General features: G+C 41.0%; 1 protein-coding gene across 2 annotated transcripts in view; it reads left to right on the top strand.

Annotated features, from left to right (window-relative positions):
* The window catches only part of LOC137796433 (cadherin-22), a 152,273-nt gene that overhangs the window by 37,196 nt on the left and 87,523 nt on the right, over nt 1-27,554 (top strand). For both annotated transcript variants that reach the window (XM_068594366.1, XM_068594367.1), the window contains exon 2: nt 2,776-2,896. The gene's annotated coding sequence lies outside the window, so the exon portion shown is untranslated. The remainder of the gene's footprint in view (nt 1-2,775; nt 2,897-27,554) is intronic.

Genomic DNA, 27,554 nt, shown 5'->3' on the forward strand with positions numbered 1-27,554 from the left:
GTTTCAAGTTGCGGACAAAGCTATAGCAAATTGCCGATGTGGGGACAGGTAAATTATACCTTAAAATGAGACGAGATGATGAAAGACTCTCCGGCGTCACAGCAACAGACAAAAGCTAAGAGAGGAAAAAAAAAAGATTGAGTGGGAGGAAATAAAAGGATAAAAAACAATGAAACCATTGCAGACCCAGTGAAGAATAACAAACACACACACACACACACACACACACACACACACACACACACACACACACACAAACACACTCACAAGATCAAGACAGGCTCAGAGCTTTGTCCTCAAGGCCCTGTACACCCATTCAGCAAAATTATGCCAAAGCGCCCTTTTGTTTTCTACTGAAAACCGTTTGACTTTTCATCATCATGCTTTATGCAAACTCTGCCTAAAAGTTAAACATGCAGCATATCAGACGTTATTTTGTGTCGCACAAGTGTTTTCATCACAAATGTGAGTCCAGCCGGGTGAGACAGGAAAAAGATGAGAATAATTTTGGGAGCTCAAAGCAACAAAGTAGTTTATTCCATTGATTTTTCCCGTTATCATAATATGCATATTGACTTCCCACAAGTTCTAAGATCCTCTCATTTCTCTCAGTCCTACATTGTCATCTCCAACAGTAATGGCAGGGGAAATACGCTTCGTCATGTGCTTGTGTTTTAAAAAAACATGTTGACTCATACTCAGTTGATTATGTCAATACAAGTTAAATGTGGTCTGCTGGTGCCAGTAAGACTGAGCGTTGTTTTTTATCGACCAGGCCCACTTATCCACTTGATCAAAATCACCTGTATTCTCAGATAACATGACAGGCTATTAGAAAGCCGTGGTTAACCAGGCGCGTCATATTGCCTCCAGTCGTCTTTAACGATGGTGTAAACAGCAGTGGTGCCGGGTCACTGCTTTGTGGTACATGCATTGAGTCTCTGCAGCCTGTGCAATGGTATATTTCTTAATGCAACTGAGGCTCAGTGGTAGAGCCGAGTTGTCCTTCAATCAGAGGTTTGGTGGTTTGATCCCCGGCTCTGCTAGTCAACGTGTGTTACGGCAAGACATTTAACCCCAAATTGCTCCCGCAGCTTTGCCTATAAGGTGCGCGAATGTTGAATAAATGTTAGTTAGAATCCTAATGGGCAGGTGGCACCTTGCGTGTTAGCGCCTGTCATCAGTGTGTAAATGATGACAAGAAGTGTTAAAGTGCTTTAAGTGGTTGAAAGACTAGAAAAGCACGATACAGTACAGTTTATTTGCAATGTGTCGAATATTAAATCTGATTAAACAACAGACCATCTAATCACAGCATGTCACTGATACAGCACAAGAGAAAGTGGAATATAATTCAGAAAGTTAGTTATTTGTTGCCGGGTGATTTTCTGCTGAAGTGGTTTCCGCTGTTGTACATTATAGTGTATCAGTGACCTGTGATTAAAAGACATTCAAGTTCCATTGGGCATAAAAATGTTAACAAACATTTTGACAAATTTCTGATGTGACACAGATGCCTTACAGCTCTCCTAAACTTTAATGGATCGTGTAATGGCTAGACAAAAACACTGGGACTAGAAGGGCACTCGGAGAGCACGGACCTCCGCCAAGGCCGCTTTCATAAGTGAAAGATAATGTGTGTATCCGCCACGTGATTTGAATCGACTCCAAAATTTAATGGGTTCTTCTTTGGCCCGTGCAGCTACATCCTTCCACCAACTGAAGTTTGGGCTCGTAGTTTTTCCATAATCCTGCTGACAAACAAACAAACCAAACCAAAGACATTGCCTCCGTGGCCGAGTTAATGAATGTATTTGTAATATCTGAAGATATCCGTCCACCAATGCTCATCATACCTGGTGGCCCAGTTTGTTGTAATACTCATTGGCATAAACGCCCGAGTAGTGTTGCAACATTGACTGCAGTCTGGATGTGCACGCCTTAGGAGATCATGACAGTTTGCTTGTGCTCGCATTTCAGTCAGCCAAACATCTAGTCCAGTTCAAATGACCTCTATTGCAGCCAGTCAAGAGAGATTGTAAAAAAAAAAATCCAATGAATTAAGAGGCCTAAACCCTGGAGCTTCATCTTGCTGACAGAGCCCGTAGCTTGTAATCTGGACCGTTACATGGCAACTGGGTTCCAGGAGAACGCTGTTTTGTCATGCCATCGTCAGGACAAAGTTTGTGTGATTAGACTCAAGTCAGACTTTAATTATCATAGTTAAATAGCTGCACTGCAGTCTCCGTGGACCACTGTGTGTTACACTTGTGTGAGGAAAGAGGTAGTCTGGGAGGAGGAGGTTTGGAGATGTAAAGCAGGTAATTAAATGAAGATTGTAGGCTATTGAATGATCTCCTGGGAAAATATAGTGCCTCCTCTCCTCCCTCCCTCCTTCCCTCCCCTCCTCTACTCCCCTCTCTCAACCCCCGCTCTCTAGCCTTGCACCTGAGATGAAGATGACAGTTAATGATGGTGTTTTTTAAAACCACTTTACCTCCTGCCCTATAGCTCACTCTCGCTCTCTCCAGACAGACTGGGGTTATTTTTTTTTTTTTTTGGCCTCTTCTTTCATCCTTTACTGAGATAGGTCCACACCATTTTTCTCTATGTTCCATTAGCAAATTGCCTCCCCCTTTTTTTTCCTCTTCCTTCTTGTTTCCAACTCCCCACCCGCCCCCTAACCTTCCCATTAAGAATCTGACTGGGAAATGTATTCATTCAAACTGGAAAATACAATGAGGTTCACTCCAGCGTCTGTTTTCTATTTTTCAGAAGTTGGAGCGGAGCCACAGAGCTGGAGAGAGACTAATGTGTGATGGCATGAAGACAACCTGAAGGACCTAAAAGCCATCATTCGCTCAGAGTGGCAGCAAGGTCATCTGGCTAAAGGATGGTGAGTCTGTTATTTGCATATGCCGTGGGCTACGAGGTAATAAGGTCTGCTTAGCTTCTCCCTTTTAACCATTTAACAAAAGTGCAAAGACAACCATTAGTGAACTGACCAGCAGTCTCTTTAATTTGCCGAGCTATTATCTACTTTCATGCACACTCTGGTGTATATAAAAGAATCCTATCCAACATCCTTATGTTGAAAACAGCCATACATTTATCCATAACATTTATTCTAATATGACATATGGTAATTGGTGGAAAGGCCGCAAATTCATAATTCCTGGGACTGAGGAAGTTTTGCCCGATAATGAAAATAAATCCGTGTATCACAGAAGACAGATTACAATATTAACTGTAAATCTAAGTAGCATATAATCACAACAAAATATCTCGCTGAATAAATGTATGAATGTGATCCATTATTATTAATCAATCTAATACATTCACAACAAATGTGTTTTCCCAACACAACAGCTGTGTTAGATTTGGGAGAATTAGCACTTAATTATCATAATAAAATAAGTCAGTTAGTTAAAGCTGAGTCGATTAAATAGAAAGGGAGATGGGGAGACGTGCGATGTTTCCGACCCATGTGTGATTCACTCAATATTCTGTCCTCATTCATGTTTCACTACAGTATGTGTTTTCCCGATGCTCTGGATTACCCCATATCCAAATAACGGCTGAGTCAGTCATTTTAGAGCCCTCACAGGCCGCTCCATCTCCTAATATGTCAAGTCCTGTGTCAGGTCTTTGGAATCCGGGTTAATATCTAACTGAAGGATCCAATCTTCAAGATTATGTGCGTTTGATTTTGTTTACACCATCTGCCATAAAATGTAATTGAATGTACTGCATGGTATAATCTGATACATCCGGGGGTGATGTTTTGCTACCGCTGTGTGTGTGTGTGTGTGTGTGTGTGTGTGTGTGTGTGTGTGTGTGTGTGTGTGTGCATGTGTTTGTGCAGTGTCCCATAGCCCATAGATGCCCTGCAGGAATCCGAAATAGCCAGGAAATGTCCCGCAGGAGTTAGCCCTGTGTTCATGGGTAAATCACGCTCTCTAACCTTGAGCCTTTACTCGTTGTGGTAATAGCCTCTGCATTTGATTTAGTTGTTGAGGGTTGGTACGCATCATAATTACAGTACTTTCTGTTTGTATTCATTGGGGTGTCCAAAATAGGTGACACCAATGCCACATTTGTTAACCCGATTTTCCTGTAAAAAAAAAAACACATTTTCAAACAGCTGTTCATTATATGTGCGCTTCCTTTTGTAATAGTTCTATTTCACTGGAGTACATATTTCTTTATGTTCACGATATGTATATTTTATGTTCAATTCAGGCTCCTTAATGCAGCAATAGATTATCGCGGGGAACATTTAACACCACAGTCCTAATTTACTCCAACCTGAAGCATTTGATACTTACACTTGACATACACATTAACATTTTAGACTGATGCCACCATGGAGAGTGATGAGTGAGCAGGTGCAGTGAGGGTTCAGTGTCAGGCTCAAGGACACATCGACAGAGCACAAGGCTGTTGCTGGGACACATCGGCACTTGAGTTGAATAAAACGTCCCTATTTCAGCCAGGTTATGCTGGTGGTATAGAATGATAAATTAGTATCAACTGTTCTAGTAATTATGTCTAAATTACAAAAAATAATTTCTACAATAGTTTCAAATACCTCCAAGGATAGTAGGGTATCTCTCCCACTCACATATGTGTCTGTTAATATGAAGCGTAGCCAGTCTATAGGTAGCCCAACCTATTGTCAAAACTGGAGGCAGAGCAAAAATGTCAATCCTAGTTTTGCCCGAACATCAAAATAATCCACTTGACGTCATAAAACTTGCTGTACAACAATGGTAAATGATGTATTAAAGTGTACTAATAATAATAATCAGTTATGATGCATCACCGAGGAAGTGCATCGTCCTCGATGAGGTCACGGGCAACTCACTCAACATATTGGTGTGTACACTACAGTTTATATGGATTAACCAAATGAGATACAATACAAAAATTCACAATTTGTTCTTGAACAAGGTTCAGCAAAAGCGTTAAAGACAACAGTCGACTTCAAAGCCGTATCACAAAAAATACAAACAGAGGATGTTACACTTGATTTGTTTACTTTTTTCACCCCGCAGAGGATGTGTAGTTCAAAAAGAGAGACTCGTGAAAAGTATGTCACTGGTACCAAGCCAGGATAAAGTATTACTAGCTTTAAATCCTTCTACACTGATCAAAACTAGACTTACTGCACACACACAGAGTGCGCTGGTACATTCAACACACGGATCTTCACTCTCTCCAACACACACACACACACACACACACACACAGAAACTAATGCTATGACCATAACACCACCAACAGTGCCCTTTATGATCCGGTTCACAGGCTAGATACCAGTCAGCAGTTGATCATACCACGCGGCCAGCGATGCGGTCGTATTGTAGTCTCTCTCTGTGAGCAGTCTTCGGCTATATTTATCTTTGTCCATTTTGAACAACTGCAGTGTTATCAATAATGCATCAACAAACAAGGCCTAAACATTGTTATTGTTTCCCAACTCTCCTGTTCTTTCAGATACGGTTGTTATACTGCCGTTGCAGTCTCCTTGAGTACAGTGATTGTGTTCTTGGACTATTGTTAAATTATACAGTGTTTCACATTCGACTTTCTACTTAAATCAGTTTTACTTTTACTATCGCAATACGTACAAATTCAGCCCATAGGAGCAGTTTTACTTTGGGGTACTAAAATGATGGTAGATGGATAATGCTCTTTAAAGTATGTTGCTCCAGCCCCAGAGGTTTAACAAGCAAAGATTTGGATTAACTTCTTCAAATGAAAATATGACTGTTAAGTCTACATGTCTGAGTTGGGGTTTTTTTTTTTAGAGGCTTTTCCAAATCTCAAATTCTCATAGTTTAGTTCAGTAAAATATGTAATGTGCAAGCTTTAAAAACCTGTATGAATATTTACAGTACCTCTGAATGTGGCCATCCATATTGATTTCTCTCATCAGAGTGTTTACACAGTGTATGCTGTATCTGCAACTGAGTCAGTAAGACTTCCAGAGTTCATTTGCTCATGCGTGTGTACTCACATGCCTCCATATGTCTCATAATCCAGGAGACTGGCACACATCATAGCGTTGGGAGCCGGGGATTTTAGAGCTGTTCTGCAACATTCATCAGTCAAAAGAAACGGACAGAGAGAACTTATGTGACTGTGTTTAGCATATTACACAAAATAATGAAAGATTTTGACTGTGTGCAGGGAACAGCTGCCTCACTAAATGAGGAATCCGCTGTGGAGAAGATTCAAAGGGGCAATTTTACACCAGCTTATGAGCAAGGGAGTGAATAGAGGGATGCACAGTGCCTAGAGACCGCCAGATGTTACACAAGGGAATCCATCTACAGCAAGACTGACCAAGGGTGGAATGCTTCTAAATTGAGTCTGAAAAACGTAGTCCTCGCATACAAACAGATGAAGGAAATATTTAAGCAACGGAGTGTCTTAAAATAAAACGGTTGCCAGTTTAATTCAGCGTCTTTTTCCAGTACTTCTGCCAAGGAGGTTACGTTGCGAGCTCTGTTCGTATGCCCGTTGTTCGTTTGTATCATATCCCAAAAACGAGCAGATTTGAATCACATTTGGTGGAATGTCCAGCCGCACGATCGTCCACTGAACAAAACTGTCACGGTCAACAGCTCCAGATCGTGCAAACATGTCATTGCATGCATCATGGCAAGATTATGTATTATTATTTATTCATTTAGGTCTCTTCAAGTAGATTATTTCTTTTTCAACAGAGTACTGATTCGAGCAGCAGTTGGGAGTGGTTAAAAAGGGATTAGAAGATGTGCAATTTTACAAATATCAAATGAATGAAAAAAAAATCTAATATAGAAGTCCCATTGGGAGGAAAAAAATACTTTGTGCCATATGTCCTTTGTGCAGACTGGCTGGTAATTGTCATAGTGAGGTTTACATTGTTTACAGATAAAGTTACAACGAAATAGCCACAAAGCTGAACTGTAGAAGTAACATGGTTACTGCGGTTGACATCATGGTTGGAACCTTTTTTTTTGGCTACAATGGTTCAAAAGACTTGGATGAATTTTTCCTGTAATTCAAAGATACTGCTTCAGATGGCTAATCCTGTAAACACAATAAAAACACAACCCAGTATGTGGCTTCTGTTTGTTCGAACCCTGTTAAACATCTCTAGAGATGCTGTGATTTCATGGCAGATGGGAGGTGAGAAGCAACATCACAGTGCAGACTTATCATTACATTGATTAAAATGTGTGTCTGCGTGTGTGTGTGTGTGTGTGTGTGTGTGTGTGTGTGTGTGTGTGTGTGTGTGTGTGTGTGTGTGTGTGAGGGATTGAAGCTACCGCTGGTCTAATCGGTCAGTGTGTTAGCCGAGGCAGGTGCCTGGCAGTCGGGCATGCTCCATGTTGAATCCAGCTCCCGTTGCGTTCATTGATCTTTTATCTCTTAAGAAGTAACAGACAGGGCCTTTGTTTTTGCATCTGTAAACACTGACGGTAGTTGTAGACCTTAGAGTTGATTGTTACTGACTTGAAGGGCTGTGTATATATGGCAGAGAGATGAACAAGTTGCCCTTCAAACTAGTGCTATATTTCTTCTTCACACATATACAGGAATTAGGATAGGTCCTGGCTGCTGGTCCTTCCTTTTTTAGCTCGTCTGGCAGTGCATGCTGTTTCCTCTCTCCTGCTCGACTGTAATTATGCGCCTCTAAGATAAATAGCCGTACTACTGTGATTCTTACACGCCATAAAATAAGCTCCCATAAGTCTTTTCTCTCGGTTTGAAAAGGTTTCCTCACATTCAGCATGCTTCCAGTCGCTCTTTAACTTCCCTCCTATTTTGCATTAGCTGAAATAAAAAGAAGAAGAAGAAGAAGAAGAAGAAGAAGAAGAAGAAGAAGAAGAAGAAGAAGAAGAAGAAGAAGAAGAAGAAAAAAGAGAAGCCACAGACATGAAACCGGAAGGGAAATTCTGCCAGGCTCTGCCACCTCCTCAGATGCAGTACTGAACTATGCAAGGGGATCTTTGAGGAAGCAAAGGGACTTTTAATGAACAGGCCCTTCATTGATCTGTGGACAAAACAGTCGTTAATTATGTGCGGGTGGGCATTTAATTGAGGGAGTGAAACAAGGTTCCTGCTTGCTGAGCTAATGCATGGTCAAGAACGAGGAGAATTTGATTGAGTCCTGTGCCATCTGGGTAAAGGATGAGGCACAAAACGATCGCTCACTCGGACGTTCCTCCCTCTCACACTTTTTTTTTTTTTTCTTATCTGTTCTGTCTGTCTCCGCCTCTCCCATTGTTTGTCTTTTAGTGAGTGACACATGCTGCGTTATTCAGCCCACATTGTTTCCAAATCTGGATGAAATGCGCTCCGTCTCCTTATTTTCCCTCAACATTTGGTTCTCTTTTGTCTTCTCTTCATCCCCGTCTGCCCAGGGCATCTTTGACTCTTTGACTTGTTAATGGCAGCGGTGAGGAAGTGTCTGAAGCGATAGAAAATGAGCATATTGACTCAATGTGCTGTACGTGTGCGCGTTTGTTTATTACAGCAACCGTGTTTCTGTGGTTAGTGCAATCTTGTGTAAATCTTTAAATTTGCAGTTGTCAGTCATCGTCTGGCAGCCAACAGTCTTATATGTCTGCTCGGTGAGTCTTATGTGCACAACTCTCCACCCCAGTTTTCTGTCTGGTATAATGTCTGTGCGAACCCTCGGAAACTGCTCGTCTTCAGCAGTAGTTTCAGTCCTGATTCTAACTGTTATTCTAATTTGAATGGTTATTATGCCCTCTTCTAGGAATTGAGAGATGAAGCTAAAGAGATGGATGAATTGAGGATGACACAAACATTTGCTGATGACAAATAGATAAGATTTCAAATGACGATATGACTTTAAAATATGAAATCCTTCAAGATTAAAGACACAGTTATCATAAAGTATTGATTACAATAATGTATGGCCTGTTGTTTTAGAAGAAAACAACGACACAACAAAGCACAGGAGCAAACTGCAGATATTACATCCTAATAAATGAAGACACACACACACACACACACATACACACACAAATCTGAACACCCTAGGGTCATTTGTGTCTTATGTGTGAGTAATCAATTCCAGTGCAGTTCGTCACATGAGCAACAATATAACCTCCGTCAGTCACATCACAGACACATCTGGAGATGAATGACAGTGTTTAACTGAAGAACTACACAAGGTGTAATCCCTACAGGGGATAAGTTGCGTTGCGCGAGCACGAGTGTATAAGCTCAGCAGGAGTTAGATTCTCATTAAAAGAGGCTTATTTATCTCTACACCTCCTAAAGAATCAAAGCTGGCGCCTTCAAGTCTTTGGGCTGGCAGCAATTACCATACCTATCATGTAGCTTTTATAACGCCTCTTCTGTGTCATGAGAAAGATGTGCCGAGCTATTACTCAAGCTGCCGGCACTTTTCACAAGGTGTAAGCGCTGGATGCACTCTCAACACGGATTTGTGTAAAGGGATCAGTTTCTGTGCATGCGAGAAAAAAAAAATACAACATCAATTTGAGAAGTTAAAAATATAGCGTTGCCTGTTTGGAGAAACGGGAATCGTAGCATTCATAGCTGTAAGCTGCTAACACCTTGAACATTTCAAAACATCAAGCATTTGCCTCAATCATACTGGCACTCAGGTGCATAACACAGATTTGCAGAAAAATAAGAATAATAGTGTCACTTTGTTTAAACCTTAAAATAATCATGCCATTTCTTGAAGGCAGATGTGAAAAAAAAATTCAACAATATGTCGTGATTTCTGACATTTTAGTCCAGATATGTCATCCTTTATCATGCACAGGTGTGTAAAAGGTAAATACATATCCAGTAGATTATTTGGCTCGCATCAGCTCAGTAAACCGAAACCGAAACTAATTTTGTCTAATTTTCTTAAATAAAGAAAACTCAGCCTATCATACAACTTTAAGTGTTCACATCCAGTGTGAACGTGGACACTGGCCCACTCGATGTGTGCGATGCCACGAGAAATTGCAATCAGCAGAAGATCATTTCCATCTCACATGACAATAATGTTTGAAAAGGTGTGAAAACAACATCATGCTGATCTCAAATGAAAATGGTTCCTCCACGCTGCGAGTGATTGGAAGATTCATTATCAATGACTCAAGTCATACTGACAGTATTTTTAGCGCTAGTTTAACTTCCAGTGCTATTCCTCAGAGAAATATGAGCACTGATCATGTATGATGAAACACAGAGCAACTCCTTGGACTTGGGGTATCCAATGTTAATTTAGCATATGAAAAGATATGTCTTTTTATTATCCCAGGTTGAGCTATACCTCTTTAATAATGCACACACTCCTACAAATGTTCACCTCAGGCTCTGTTGTAGAAAAATTCCTCTGCTGATAGTATTGTGTGACTAGCTGTAATATCCTACTGCTGCTCTGAGGGCTATTACTGTCATACTATCCCAACAGGGTGTCATTAAATGGCTAGCAGCTGCAACTATTTGTTTTTTTCCTGCGGCAGCACAACCCGCATAGCTGTGTTTGTGTCTGTGTATGAGCACGGAGAGGAATGTGTGCCTGTGTGTGTGTGTGTGTGTGTGTGTGTGTTTAACATGCAACATGTATCATGTGTGTTTGTGTGTAATCTACAATACTCTTTTCACCCGGGGTCTCTGACCTCCCATTGCTGTATGATGAATGGGTGGCACTGTTGTGCATGTGTGGCCTCAAAATGAAACGGTCGGCTAGCTGCTGTGTTCAGACACATCATTACCCGTATGGATCTATTGATTGTTTTGCTGGTGTGTTTTTCTATTCTCTCTTTGTATTGTTCTTTTCAAATATATATATATATATATATATATATATATATATATATATATATATATATATATATATATATATATATATTTCAATTAGCTGCACTTTCACACACATTAAACACCCCTGCTGAATGATTCGCACGTCTGAAGTACGGTTTGATGCATTGTCATTAGAGACTGTCCTCAATGGGGGAAAAACAACAACACCGATCATTCTAATCGGAAGCTTTTTGTTGATGTGTGGAGAATTATTCCTCTGCCCCCCCACCCCCCAAAAAAGTCTGTATTGATTGTTTGTTCATATGAAATGCTTTTTTTTTTTTTTTTTTTTACCATCGGTGGTAGTAGCATCGTTATTCTGCTGAAAAACATTTTTAATAAAATTGCTTCTGGCACAGATTGTTCATTCAGGTATGTTGACCCTGTGGTGACTTACAATGTATAGTGGCTACAGCCATCCCTTCTTTTTATTGTGCCATTGTGCCATGAACTATAATTCCTCAATAGATGCACACACATTGTAAGTTGCACATATACTGTGTATGTACTGGTGCCTTTAACGGACATTTAATAAATAGATAGACCAAAGTAAAAGCCTTAAAGCTGCCGTGCTGTGAAAATAACCAAAATAAGGTGACATTGAATTCTTACACTAATTTGGTTATACTGACTTGTTGCTTGATTTCCCCAGTAAATAAATTACTGAGGGTATAGGTGAGAATTTGCAAGCATGAAGTGAGCATGAAGTATTAGTCCCCGTAATGGTCTGTAACGGATTTTACCTGAGGAGTCATCATTTGCTGTATCTTAAAATCAACATTAATTGATCACAGGGTTTATGTAGGCTTTACGTGATTAGTGTGACATGAATGCATGTGTGTGTGTGTGTGATGTGCTCTATGTGCGGTCAGCGGCAAGGAAGTTACTTGCAGTCGTACATGGCAAGGTGAACCCACACACCTTGAAGGCCTCACTGTCTCCAACTCAACACTGTTTTTTAACACTGTAATCCTTTTACGTTACAGGTGTCTTTATCAATTATTGAGCAAATCACTCACCTTATATTAAATCATAGCATGGGTTCGAAAGTTTCATTTTAAGTGTTTAATTGAACGTTATGCTCCATACAAGTTGGGGTGAAGGGTATCCGTTGCTCATCTGTAAATAGATAACTCCTCATTTGAATAAGAATACAGGACACATTTCTACTCGATGCCAAAAACCAATCAGTCCTCACGCTCCAGTGCAGTTGGACCCTCCCTCCCTCTCTCCTACCCCACACAGACTCCTGCAACCTGACAGGAGATTTTCAATTTCCAGCAGCGATCTTTGCTAACAACCCTGGCCCAGCAGGATCTATACGGCCATTACCATTCATAGGAACAACACGAAACAAGGCCGAGCAGATGTCCCGTAAGACTAACAGCAAATGCATGGTCTTGTCTGCTCGTGTTAAATCAACATCATGCTCCGTTTAATTATGTCTTTTCACTCGAAACTTTGCTCCCACTGTTTGTGTCTTCGCTGTCTGTGAAATGTGTCTTCTCTGAAGTGGGATGAGACGAGCCCTAATGCTTTATTTTGGCAATGCAGCACGACAAACTTAGAGGACACTGATTGCTTGTGTCCTCCACTCTAATGCTCCTGTTAATTCTCCAATGAAGCTGATTGCCACATTCAGATGTGGAGGGGGGTTAGTGAAGGAAACTGTTAGCGGTGCAGCGACGAGGTCCTGCCATTCATTCAACCACTGAGCTGATTCACCCCTTGTCTCCCCCCCCCCCCTCCACCTCGGTCTCTCGCTCTCCTCCTCCCAACCTCTCCATCTCTTCCTTTTTCTGTCCCTTCCACCGCTTCACATAACGCTCCAGGAATTAAATTAGAGCTCGCAAAATCTTCAGACATGCTTATTACCGGGCTGGCATTGTTGTAATGTGTCTGACCTTGACCTGTTAGGGATTAATCCAAGCAGACAGGGCTGAGCGGGCACCCTGGCTGATTCCCATTCAGAACGCAGACACCAGTTGTGTTTACCAATCTGAGATGGAAGAGGAGAACAAACAACACGTAGCGGCTCCTCAGTCAGGGAGAGCAGTTTGGACTGGACTCACTGTGTCACTTCAAAGACGAAAAGAGAGAGAGTTGTCAATGAATGTGTGTGTTTGTGTGTGTGTTTGTGTTGAGGATGCACAAACCCGCGTTCTCAATGTTTGTGCGGTCAGCGTACCAACCTCAGTGTGTATTTCAACATCTCATGTGTGTCTTTGCAAAGGTTGAAACGGAAAGAACACTTCCCAGCCCGTGCGGGCCACAGTTAGGTTTGGAGAGCGGCTGCACGGGATTTGAGTTTGGTTTGGACAACTAATATGTGTTGTGTAGTGAACCAGTGTGGATGGCTAATGGGGCCAAAGTGGGCTTCAATTCGGGCCGAGCAACTACCCTGACGACTTACATGAGTCATTTTGTCTGCACCGTTCGGGCCGAAGGTAGGCGAAGCCTGTGTGTCAATGAATATTAATATATTATTTTTGCATTCTTCTCATTTTCATCCCAGTCAATCCCTCGCATTATTTAATATAGAAAGCAAACATTTACACAAGGAATTGTCAATATACAGACACAAACTAATCCAACAAGCTTATGATGTGAAAGCAATATTGGTTTACAGTACTGACCTGCCATAAGCAGCCATATATGCAACCCCGCCAAAAAAAAAACATTGCATGCAGACAAACTTAAACTTCAGCAAAAGGCAATACAATGGCATATGAATTAATAATTAATTAAAACAATACAGTGGCATATTGAAATGAAGCAAAAAATAAATAAATTAGAGCTACAAACAAAATGTAGATTTGACTGTGCAAATGTATTAATGAATATTCAACTTTGTATGTATTAACACAACATCATACATGATAATTTGGTGTGCTTTAACAAGAACAACAGAATGAAGCAGCACGGAAATGGATAAATAAATCATTGGGAAAACAAATACATAATAAAGTGTTTCTTTTACAATGTTAATCTTGTACAGAACCGGCAAGGGCAGGAATACAAAACCCTCACTCTCCCACACACACGCACACACACACACACACACACACACACACACACACACACACACACACACAAACACACACACACACGCACACACCTGACAGACAGAGTGGAGGTACGGACCCCAGCATCCTGTGTGTAATATAAATGTTTGGCGTGGTGTACAAGTTTTCTGATTTATGTTCTTCAAAGAACATGAGCCAATGCCAATGAGTCTGAGTTTGAAAAAAATAATGAATCATATCATTTTTTTGTTGATTAAAAAAAAACAAGGGTTTCTAGACAGAATTGAAATGCACTGGAAACCACAACGGGGCTTTGGAGCCACATATTTTGTTCCAAAAAGAAACACGACTTTCCATTTCATTTGCAGGGTTGTTACATTACAGGCACTGGAATATATGATTCCATTGTGAGTGAGGTGTTGGTGTCTCAGCTATCCTGAAGCATCCTAAACTAAAACAACATGCAAAGTGAATTCTTAACTGGAAAGGTGACGCTTCCCCAAAATAGGACAATATACTCCGCTTCTATGTAGGTCATTAGTTCTCAAAATCCTCCTTTTTCAACGTTGCTAATCGGTTGCCTAAATTTAGTAATCCTGTTGGCAGTGAGGGCAGAGATTCTCAGAGTTTGGCTCCTACGACACTTCTGAGGAGCCTGCAGAAATGTTGTCTAGTTAGCTAGTTACGACTTCAAATTAAGAAATAGCTCAACGGGTTATACAAATAGTGGCGTTGCGTCGTTGTCATTGACCCACAATTGTCTTTTGTACAATAAGCGATGCATTTTAAATATTACTTGTTGAAGCATAGATGCTATTTTTGGGAGAATATGTTTTTTTTTCTGAGGGTGTAAACTATTTAGAACTCTATAATGCACAAACGCTGCTGTTGGATTTAATTAGACCGTCTATATGCTACAGAAGTTGTGTGCTTACCCGGGCTGCAAGTAGAACAGAATATCCTAAGCATTTCTAGCGTGCTGAGTCGTATTTATCACAGAAATATGGAAAACAAAAAGAAATGAAGTCATCTGGCTTTTCAGTTCTTGCCATGGCTGCAACCTTGAATGCCTGACCACCTCCCCCCCCCCCCCCCCCGGTCCATTTCATTGGCCCTATAGCCCTTTATAGCCCAAAAATATTATTTATTTTCTGTATCTTATTCTGTATCTTATTCTCTCTCCCTTGTTCCACTTCTTATTCCTGCAAATGCAGAGACTTATCTTCTCCGTCCCACTGTTTTGACCACATTTCTGTGTCCCCGTGTCTCTCTCTCTCTCTCTCTCTCTCTCTCTCTCTCTCTCTCTCTCTCTTCCCTTTCTCTTCCTCTCCCCGTGTCTTTGTCTCTATTCCTCTTTTCTCCTCCAGCAATGTTTTGTGATTGGCAGCTGAAGCTTGACTGCAGTAGAGTTAATAGAGAATAGAGAGAAATACCTGGAGGATTTACAGCTGAGTGGAGACGCACAAATAAGATAATGACTTGGGAATAACAATTTCGCTGCACCGTTTGGGAAGGCACTGGAGAGAGAGAGGACGAGACAGAGGGAGGAAAGAGAGAGAGAGAGAGAGAGAGAGAGAGGCGACAGACAAAGAAAGCCTTGAAGACAGCGAGGAAGAGAGGGAGAAAAAGAGACAGATATAAGTGGTGAACAGATTCCAAGGGCGGCCCACTTAACACAATTTTACTAAATTGGAGAAAATAGTCAGAACCCCTGTGAGTTTTCCGAAAAGATAAGCAATGTATTTGGAGACAAGTGGCACTGATGAACTAAAACAGTTATTTTCCCTCCTGATGCATTTTTCTTCTGGAGGGAAAAGTCTGGTTGATTGCTGACCATATCTTTTGTTTCCTAACGGGATACAATAGACATTTTGAATAATAATAATAATACGCACAGTGTTCTTTGTATGTGTGTGGTGTGGAGTGTCTGCGTTGGTGTTACGTCTAGCTTGTTTGCACATCCCTCATTTGAAACAATGGCTTAGTACCAATGGAAACCATTTTTTTCCCACAACGAGAGAAGCGCCTGGTGAGTAGAGATAACCCACTGAAATTCATAATGTCCTAGCATCACCAGACAGGAATGGGTCACCCATCAAAACCATAATCTACAGTCATTTGGTTGTCAGAGTTGTTGGTTGAGTTATAGAGTCTGGCGGCACTCGGAAGGCCTTCTTACGGGACCTAATCTCAGACGAAAGACAAGGGCTCTCGGTGATATCATTTTCCCCCTCTCGCTTCACTGCTCTGTCCCTCCATCATCTCTTTGACATCACTCAATGCTCAACAAAGTATCTAATGAAGCAGAAGAGGAGAGAATATTTGCCCAGTAATTAAGAAAAATGAAAAGAAGTGGAGTTTGAAAGCTGACACGGGTGCACACTATAATTGTCCTCAACTTGACGTGGGAGTGTGGCATAGGCTATACTTTTCCAGTACACTCTTCTTAGATCAAGTCTCATTAGCTTCTCACTCGGCCGCCCCAAGGTGTCCGTCTGTCACACGATTCCATTCTCTATTCGCTTCTCCATGTGTCTCTCTTCACCTCCCCAGTCAAGTCATTAAGTCATTTCTAATATTTGCCGACAAATTGAGGATCTATGACGAGAAAAAACAAAACAACGCAGCTAAACTGAAAGCCATTTTCGGTTCTGTTGTGTTTTATCTTAGAGACTAACACAACTTATAATCAGTTTCTTTCATTGTAAAAACTGCAACAAACCTAAACCATGTCTTACAGGTCAGCTACACTGGTTCAGATATTTCTATTAATCTTAAAAACAACACTAAACAAGGAACAGAGTTTAAAGCGTTCTCTTTAAATCATCTCATTAAACACGTTCTGGAAAATCCACATAAAAGGCAGAAACGCTGACCTCAGATTATTAGCTGAATATCCAGCACTGAACGCACAGCTTTGTAAGTGCGTGCAACTGCTTGTGATTATTAAAGCAAATGTTTCTCTTGTTGAGAACACAGCTAGAACACAGTCTTGAGAATCTCCTCAGAAATTCATAATCCAGTTTGTCCTCGGCCCCCACGTGAGAGGACGGAGAAGCATAAAGTTCAGGCTCCATGTTTGTTTTTATTCTTTCTTTATTAGATTCTGGGAGACGGAGAAGTTAGCCCGAGCAAATCATATTTGTGGTTAGCTTACCGGACGTTCATCAGAACGAGGGCAATGTACATTTTTCATAACAGCAGGGTCATCTAATTATTATTCACTTTGTATCATTTCATAATTCTGACAGTTAAAACCATATATTTTTATACTATGTGTATTTATTATGTACATTACTAGTCATAACTAAAAGTCAGAATATCATAGATTTGATGATAGCCTCTAATGTTTTTTATTGTTCATGCATGTAGTTAACATTTACCAGTTTTTAGGAATCGCATCAGTTTCTTAAACAGTATATCTATTTTTTCTGGGATTTAGAGGAGTTACGACAGACAAATCGCTACCATTGGCTGTTAGGTAATCAAAGCAATTTATAGTTAAATAAAATCTGAAGTATGGTATTATATCTCAGAGGAAATTATTAAAAGAGGATGGATGACTAATTCAGTGCCAGAAGTAGAATTTGACCTTTCATTTTTACATTGATTAACACCATTTTTACATCTTAATTTTGTGACATTTAGATAATTGCAGAGTATTATTTTTCAAATTGCATGATAGTAGATTGTTTGTATTCGCAAATTCATTAATTTAGTAAGATAAATGATTAATACATGGACCAGTACTTGTATAGCACATATTATTGTGTAATTTGAACAGTTTTCCTCGTCATTTATCCATTCATAAATCAGGTGAATCCTTAACGTAGCTTGTCATACATTACATCTTCATATATTTCATGTTACAACTTTTACTGTCGAACACCCATATGGCTTATAATCTGGTTCTTATATTTTCTGAAGGCTGCAGACTTATTTATTTTTTTTAACAAAAAAAAAAAGATCACAGCTCCACTATTATGAAATAGTGAAGAAAAACAGGAACGTAATCTTTGCAATCTCTGAAGCAATGTTCGCTTTGCATCATATCGTACACACCAGCAAAATTAAATATTCCTACTTTACAAAGTCCAAGAAGTCACGCTAACTCGGATGAATGCAACCCTCCCTCCCGCCTTACAAACACAGATACTGTCCTCCTGCCGGTCCACTCGAGGCCACATGCTGTGATTCTGATTGACTTCTGATGGACAGTATTATTTTTATGACGGGCAATAACAACTTCATCGCAGTCCTAATGACGGTGATCATAATGCTGGGAATTCACTCTCCCAGTATCCGCTTGATAGCCGTGCGGCAACCTCAGCAGGGAGTGAGTGAGCTGACTTCAAAGGTGTGATTTACCTCACAGTGGAGTGCGGGGCATTGCAGCACCCGTGGGCGGCTGTCATTTTCTTGTTGAACTTCTCCTTTTTGATCCTGTAGTTCAATATTAGTGCTGTTCGCCGGCTGGGTACTCATGGACTGAGAGAAACGGCTGTAAAAGGTCTTCAGGGGATTTTCTTTTGCGTTGCTTATACCTTCCCCTCCATATGAGGTGTCTCTACAGATAGTCCGTCCATGTTGTAATATTACTATGATGCGGATGTTGGCCATACACTTTAGTGCCAGTTTGGATTAGAAAGTGAGGAAAAGTTACATATAGGGCTCATCTTGAAATACATATTGATCAGTTCGCCGGTAAACGCCATGACTTTGCGAAGCCGCCAATCAAACCATCGCCCACTCACCCTTGTCTCCACTTAGACTCCTTCCTGCACAGGCCTGGTCATTTTTATGCAAAAACATTGCCTTTTCTGCCTCGAGGAGAATACAATGAATGGATTGATTAGGCAATATCATAATGGGGGAGAGAGACGATGCGCCTGTCAGTCAGACAGCGGGCAGTGTCTGGTAGAGAAAATACGCCCATGCAGCAGAATCACTTTGCTCGACGATAGGGGGCACAGACCGGTGGTGAGGAGGAGGAGTCAGAGAAGAAACAGAAACTGTTCGGGTGAAAGAAGAGATAAAAGAGAGACTTACGTACAAACTGGAAGCCAGATATTGCACTTGAGGGTTTTAATAATTTCATGTGTTACTTCTTTGTTGGTGAGAGTAAAGGCAGTGTGAAAGTAACAAGATACGGAAATAACACAGGATAAAAATAACTACATGTTCTCCTCGTCTATATGACTCTATCATGTAACACTTAGCAGAACCGTGGAAAAATGTGTGGATACCTCGGCAGTGTTTTACCCGTCACGTTGTGTTGGATCTCAGTCAGTAAATTCATTCGAGCTGTGATTCTTTTCAATGACAAGTTGTGTTTATTGTCTCATGTGTGATGGTCAGATTTGTTTGAGAGATTATTTTGTATTTTAACACATAATGACGTTGGTCGTGTCAGAGCTTTTTAGCAGGTTTAACGGTCACAAATCACTGTCAGGACAATACAGATGTTTCTTTTGTCTCTCTACAATAAATAGGTGTTGTGAATAAAGCTGTTATTCTGTTAATATTTTGTTATTAAGATAAAGGGACATGTTTGCTTACGTTAGCATATTAACAAGGACATTGTGAGGAATTTTGATTAAAAAACAATGACATTAAACATTTAGGTTTGTACCCTTTTGTTGCTTTCGTCCCGACTGATGAGACCAAAAGTAACAATATGGAGTATTTGCTCAAAGTAAAATTCTGCCAAGGAGGTTTATTGGAGCTTATTGGTTTATAATGCACATATATTAAGTTGTTGTTAATCTTAAAAACCCAAACTTCACATCAATGCATGAAGCTGGTGACTTTGAATCCTCTCATGAAAACAAAGGCTTCCAGCTGACAGCAGTGAACGTCTTTATTTATATACTGGCAACAAATTGGCCAGTAGGACATTCATAATCAGTTTATTTGCATTACGTGCCACTCTGTGTGTTCCCCTGTCCTTTAATGTCTGGTATAGGAACTAACCCAGAGGGTCAAGGGTCCCACAGCAATGGCATTTCACGTTTCACACACGTCTGACTGATATAAATGCCATTCTCTGGGCCTGGTAGTCATTTACAGCAGGAACAAGTGCATTATAAACCTATAAGGAACGAAGCCTCCTCATTGCCATCCCATTTGTTTTGCTGCTGGACAGAAAGAGCAAATTTGCTTGTATCCGAAGCTGAGGCAATTTGTTTTATTTGACTTCTCGCCCCATAAACTGTCAACTGTGGTTCTCCTAACCGAGAAGAGGTTTGCTACAGAAAACAAATGGCTACCGTAATAACCCTCTCCAACAGAGTTCACTTTTGGGGTGTAAACTGTGTATTTAACCAAGAGCGTTTGCCCTGTTTATCAACTACGACTGAGTTTACCCCCGTGCTTTTCCCTATATCTTTGCATGGATCTCATCATACCGTCCGAAGGCTGTTAGAGATCGGGGAACAACTTGAAATATTTCTTCAGAAAAGCCCTCAACAATTTCTGGAAGTGTGTATTGTCACAATTACACCTCAAACACGTCCTCGACACTACTATTGGTGTCTACGTATGTGCCTATGCGTCCACTCGTGTCCGTGCCCGCTGAAGTGAGACGGAGAAACATTTGTGCTCATGTGTGTGAAACTACGAAGAAGTGAATGTTCAGCCAACTATTGATTTTGGAGAAGGCTCTCACCGAGATGATGAGGCGGTATGTCCTGTGAAGTGCCTATTATGTGAAATCAGTTGCCGTTGCATGATTCTGTGTGCTCTATATTCATTGCTTCCAGTTCTCTAAAACGGCTTTGGCTGCATTTGCTCAGGATGCGCTCGTTGCATTCAAATCCCCGATAGTTTGACGAGCACGCCGGCGCCGAAACAGGATTTCCAGGTGCATCCACCTTGATTGTTCCAGCTCTTAGCCAAATTGGATTAATTGTTTTGATTTTCTTTGCCCTTCGCAAGATGTAAAGTCGGATTTGTGTGGAACACCACCAATTCTGCGGTGTTGTATTCTTTAAAGAAACTATCTTTCTTTTGCCGCAATGCTAACGCCGAGCAGGTGCCGGTAATCTTCATTATTAGCTGCTTTGAATATAGAGTGGAAGGAAGTTTTTTATGTCTCTAAATATGATCCAGGATATAGGATCCAGGGTTTTAAGCACAAGCTTGTAGTCAATTAAAAAATAACATTACAACTGGTGTTGTGTAGCACATTGTAGTGTAAAGCATTGTATCTTGATTATTTTGCAATAACAGTGAAGGTACTGGGCTGTTGAAAACATGCTTCCAATGCTTTGCAGTTGATACAGTTATACACAAGGAGAAAGGAGATAAATGTCTTTACAGAACTGTTTTAATTTCCTTACAAAGAAAGACAAATTAAAATTGAAAAACTGTACGACTAAAAATGTAAGAAGTGCACAGAAACAGCGGTCCAAAGCAGCAAACTAAGCAGTTTGTCAATGCACTTAGGACATGAAACTGATGGCGAAAGAGCCTCATCTAGTTTTAGATATTGGTAAGAGGAAATCAACCTCTGCCAAGCAGGCTAAAATCAATTCCAAGATGGTAAATGCATACACATGTAGCGGAAGAAATGCTGCTCAATACAGTCTTTCAGAGAAATTCTGAGCAAGATACAAACAGCAAAGGAAGACCGCTGCAGCTTTCAGCAAGTGAATCATGTGAGTCATGTGAGTAAAGAAATGTATTTAATCAATTTCCTTTCTCGACTTCCTCAACACTTGCATTTGCTGAAACCCGCAGGTGAGAATGCAAACAGCTTGTATCCTGGCCGTTGACATTTGACATGAGGTTTCCTCTAATTTCTGAGCAGCTCAGTAAAAATTACTGTTATACAACTCGTCCCCGGGCTTGCAGGCTTGACCTTTTTCCGCAAATAACATGTCCATTTCCCTTAATGTGAAACAATGATGTAATTTCCTCGTGTCTACTCTGAACACAACATTACGATAATCTCGCATGAACTGCAAGACCTGTGAACTTTTGTAAGTGCATGATTGTGTTGTTTTTTTAATATATAATTGAGGAGGAAGCCGGAACTGCATGGCAACAATAACGTCACCAAACTCTCCATGGATTTGCTTATATTTCTTCACTGCAATTTTTTTTTTTTCTTTTTCCTATTTGGGATCTGATCATCCGTCCTTGGCGAGGGTGGTGCTGCAACCAGGATTTGAGAAGAAAGGCATTTGGGGAGGCCCACACACACACACAGACACACACACACACACACACACACACACACACACACAGACAGACACACACTCAACCATCACAGGGCTGTGGAGGGTGCGAAGAAACACACAGTCGGGTTCGGTCCTTTCTGACCACAATCTGGCCTAATGGGAATCTTATGGCTGAGTGCGCCACACAGCACACAGAGTCAGGATGTATGGTCATCTGGTAAAAGCATTGCAGCAGGAAAAATGAAGTACACAGGGGGGGGGAAGTAGGGCAATACTGTGGGAGGAGGGAATCCGGAGGACAGAAAGATGGAGGATTGAAAAGAAACAACTGGGTTGATATAAAACAATGGTGTCTCTTCTTTTTGAGACACGAGAGTTACAGTTCTCAAATTGCCTTTTTCACACATATGTGTATGGAGGCCAGTAATTGTTATTCGTTCGTTGTTACTTTTGAGATTGTCTTTCGTCGCGTTGGTTTTCTGGATTCCCAAAGAGATGAAGAGGAACGTTGAACAAACATGTGACTGCCTCCAAAGTCCTATTGACATGTCTATTCCCCTGAATATATAGAATGATTAAAGATTGTATGTAACATGATTATAATCACAGCGGCTGAAGTGTGATCAAAGTGAGGGAGGGATTAAACACACACACACACACACACACACACACACGCACAGGAGGGAGAAAAGGTGAGGGATAAACAGACATTATGAAACGGATTAAGAGATTACTCCAGAACAGGATTGTTTTCATTAATGAAAAAAAGAAACATTAATAACACATAGAAGAAATGTAAATTTTGGAAAGACACTTTCACCCATGATTTTATGAGAACTCTGCTTGATAAATACCTATTGGGCTTTTACTAATATGCTTGCAAGTTCAGTACACAGTCATTTAAGTATTAAAACAGAACTTCCACGGCAAGCTGTAATGTACAGGTCTTTTTTTTTCAGTTTGTGTTCTTTCAAACACAAATATGAGATAACGTATATGAGATAACGTATATTCAATTTAATTCAATTCAGTTTATTTTTTATAGCCCAAAATCACAAATACAAGATTTGCCTGGGAGGGCTTCACAATCTGTACATGTGATTACGTATATGAGATAATATTCTAATAGAGACAAAAGCTGAGGCAATAATGGTAAAATATATACAATAATAAACTCTGCTCTGAATTTCAAAGCAATACCTTTCTATTCATTATTTTGTTCTTCTCGCTCTATGTTACGCCGTGAGGAGGGAAGCTTAATGGTACAACACATTTAGTTGCATTGATTCATTAATTGATTAGATATGAATTAGTTTATCGTAAGTGTCCAAATTTTTTTCTTTTCTTATGGCTTTTTTGTTGTTGCTATAGAAAACACAATTGCCATTTAGTCAAGAGTTAAAATTTCGCCATTCAGTCACCTAGTCGCTCTATTATTGCTTGATTTTGCATGAATTAGAAGAAATACATCATCTTGGCTTTTAAGTAAAGCTGATGAATATATAGGGACAAATGTTCTATAATTTCCTCTGTGAGTGGTGGGATATTGTCCCTCTCACAACCTGTAGTGAGACCAGGGTGCAGGGTTTGTGTGGAGGCGTTGGATGAAGCTCATCCAATGGTGCTCTACTTCAGCATCCTACTCTATTTACCATAGCATGGAGACATTTAATCCACCTCAAAGTGTGGGCTGTACGAGATGTGTAGGTACCTTGCTGAGGTTCTTATTTGGTTTGGCCTGCTTCTACATTTTCTCAAAACTTTGTACTTTAACTTCCTCACTTAGCTGTGCAACATCAATTTCTGGAGAAAAAAAACAACAACATCCAAACAACCCTCATCGCTTCAGTTTCCTGATTTGGCCCTTCAATACGCCGCGCTTACTCCAAAAACATTGGTGAACACCTCCTGAGTCTTAAATATCGTGAATCACGATATTGCTTACAGAGGGAATGAAGGATGGCAAATTGAGAAAAATTGGATGACACGATGTGCAACGCTGAATTTGCCCTCCATACTTATATGTCTATTTTTATGTTCATATACAAGGAACAAATATAGTTTGAAACACTTGTTGAAAATAATTGCCTTTCCATGTTGTTGCAGAGTCTTTCCAACATTAATAGCTTTACACGCCAGAACAAGATGCACAAGAAACCGGTGCCCATGGCACTGTATAACCATTTATAGGAAGATGTTGTCAGGACTCCATGCCAAGTGAACCTAAGGCTAGTGTGCAATAGCGTAGGATTCTATTGCTCGGAAATGCTCAGTGTAGGAAGTGTATCCTTCTGCTCCAGACTAGTCTGCTGGTCTACGATGAATCAATCTTCCTTTCGTAGCACGATGCTCAACTTGTTAACATCACAGCATTTCATCCAGCTCGCTTGGTTTTGCATTTGCATTGGCTGGAAAAAGCTCCGATAGGACCCTCTCAGGACAACTAGCAACCACTGGTGCCTAAGTATAGTCGGCCTGAAGCGAAGGGCAGAGTCAGAGCAGTGTGTTGACAGACACCGGTGCTCTTCCACCATCCCGAGCCCATGTGTACTGACAGCTGTCAACTACCTTGGACATCACCTGCCTTTCACGAAGACACGCGCACACAGCGACTGTACATGGATTTGTGAACACACACGGTGACAGGTGGAATATTCCTTTTGCACACATGCATGGACACAAGCAGAAGTAGAGAGACACACACACACACACACACACACACACAAAGTCAGGCCTTTGGCTTAGACTCTTAGTGCGGGTCTCCCCCTCCAGATCCCACTGCCCTTTCCTTTTAATTTGTTGCATTCATATGCTGCCTCTCCTTCTCTTTCTCGCTCTTCTTCCCCCCCAGCACCTCCCCCCGTATCTCTCTCTCTCTCTCTCTCTCTCTCTCTCTCTCTCTCTCTCTCTCTCTCTCTCTCTCTCTCTCTCCCAGCCAAATCTGGGAATACAGAGGGCCAGCCACCCGTGAGATGAGTGATTTAGTAATTGTGCAGCTGGCAGCCTAGGCATGGGGGCCTGTGCAGCAGTAGTGGACACTGTGGCATGTATGGGCGCAAAGGCTAGCCCAATGGGGACGGGCAAGAGGAAGACAGACAGGCAGAGATGGAGAGACAGGCCGAGAAAAAAAAGGAACAGTGGTAGTTATGAATTAAGGGAAACGATCTTGAAGAAAAATGAATGGACGTAAAGAGAATGGGTGCAGGCTCATCTTGGTATGTCGGTGGAAGCGTTTGACTTTTGAAGAGTAGCAGCAGTATTGACATGGGAGATAGGGAGCAAGTGAGGAGGATAGATAGGTGGTGGGGGAGGGCTGGGAATTGGAGAGAAAGGGAGGGACGGGGGTGGAAAAGCAGCAATTAGTGTAATTAGGAGACGAGCTTTAGCAAGGCACTGACAATATGTCACCTCTCATTATAACCCATAAGCAAACACAGCAGCCTAATGCAAGACAGCACCCATTCTCTAGACAGATCCCTGTGTCAATGCAGATTTTGTTCTCCCCAGTCACGCTCGGCTGCATATCATTGACTTGCCAATACAACATGGGGTTTTGGATTCAGAATATAGAGTCCGGTTGGGGAGAGAGAATGAACCAAACAATAGGAAAAAAACAACTATGCTGCTGGAGTAGAGGAGGTTTGGCAGCCACATAGAAAGGCGTCTGGATCGTTGTTGAACTACACGAGGACTGATTCATTCAGATGGATGGAATGTGTTCGATGTTTGTGCAGAGATGGTTTGAATTAAGGATTATATGTTGTGGCCTGTTGGAATCGATGTTAAGACATTTATGGCATGAGAGGACAATTTTATGGACTGTGTTAACACATGATTAAACAATACTTTATCTATTTTTCTCTTTTTTTTTCAACAAATACTTCCATGACGAACAGAGCACAATATAACTGATAACTTTAAAGTTCATTTCAAGTTTCAGATGTGTGTATTATTAATGATCGTCTGCCTGCCTAGCAGGACCATCATTTCTGCACATTTATGAAAATTTAAACCATTTCCATGAGGCTGTACACTTGTTTTCAAGGCCCTTCCACATTCGGAAGCAACCAGTTTTCTGTATCCTTTTATTTTATTCATTTTTTCCCACTTCCGTCTCGCAGCAAACAGCCCATTAAAACTTTACCATTGCTAGATACTCTACATAAACAGACATGTTTTCTGTTGTGCCATTTTTTCCCCTCCTCTGTGACATGGCACGGGGCCGCTGAGCCAAGTGACTGTGACAAATTGGGATTGGAAATGACAAAATAGGCTATTTAATAGGCATGGCAGAGGGGATTGGACTCTGGTATCGGGTTCACTCGTATAAGCAGACTGTCTGAACTCCTCCTGGGCCCGGCTTTGATGGCAGCTTTCATCCATCTGATGGGGAGACTCTGGCAATGGAAGATGGAGCCGATGGAGTCTCGCTATCTCTGGTGTGAATGTGTTAAGCTTTGCATGTGTGTGTGTGTGTGTGGGTGCACAAGGATGTTTTTGAGTAAATGCAAAATCAGTGGACCCATCAATCTGAGGCAAAGATATACTGTGGGAGAAAACATGGTCATGTGTTAACCTCAGGCTGTTAACTTCCAAATATAAACCTTCTCTACTATAGTAATCACTGCCATTATTTGTCACAGTGGCCCTTGAAATGAGACATTTTTTATTAGAAAGAGAGGCTGCAATACTCCCTAATGATACCAGGCTCAACTGAGTTGCCACATTCTTTGTTTGGGTATATGAGGATGCAATGAGAAATGTTGGTGTGTGCATGACAATGTGCCAAAAACACAGGAGGAGGTTAATGAAACATCACACAACACTGACCTGAGAAAATTTGTTTTAAAGTAATACAGGAAGAAGCAAAACATAAAATACATAAAGAAATGAAGGGAGAGATGGATAAAGTATTCAGAAAAAACGAGGACAAACAAATAAACCTGCAGAGGTAGCCTAACCGAGGGAACCTGCTGAGACTGTTAAGCATACAACAGCCCCCCCCCCCCCCCAAAAGGCAATAAAAGAACAAATAAATGTGGCAGTAGAGTGCAAAAGAAAAATGAGTGAGAAAGACTTTGCGGATGGGCAGAGAGCATAAGGGATGATAGAAAAGGTGTAAGGGCAAAATACAACTAAACAAAGTGACACAGAGAAAGAATGGAAGGCTGAAAAGCAATAGGTTTTAGAACTTGTTGACAGTGACTTAGACACAGACACAGAGACCAAAACAGAGAAGGCAAAGAGGTGCATTGAATCTATAATAAGATGGTGAAGGAAGGTGAGAAATGAAGAGTGAAGAAGAGAACTAATGGTAGGATTGGTGATGGAGGAACTGAGAGAGGCTCCGTGTGGTGCACACGCTTGCATACATTATTAAAATCAAATGTTTATACTTAAGTTTTCATACATTTTCTCTGTATATGGTTGCAGACAGTGTCTGCATGCATTGACTTTTTGCATTATAGCAGTCTCCCGTGAAGAAAAA

This window comes from Clinocottus analis, unplaced genomic scaffold (genome assembly GCF_023055335.1).
Source record: "Clinocottus analis isolate CAN_PGR_092001 unplaced genomic scaffold, fCliAna1.0.p SCAF_3, whole genome shotgun sequence".
Classification (NCBI taxonomy): domain Eukaryota; kingdom Metazoa; phylum Chordata; class Actinopteri; order Perciformes; family Cottidae; genus Clinocottus; species Clinocottus analis.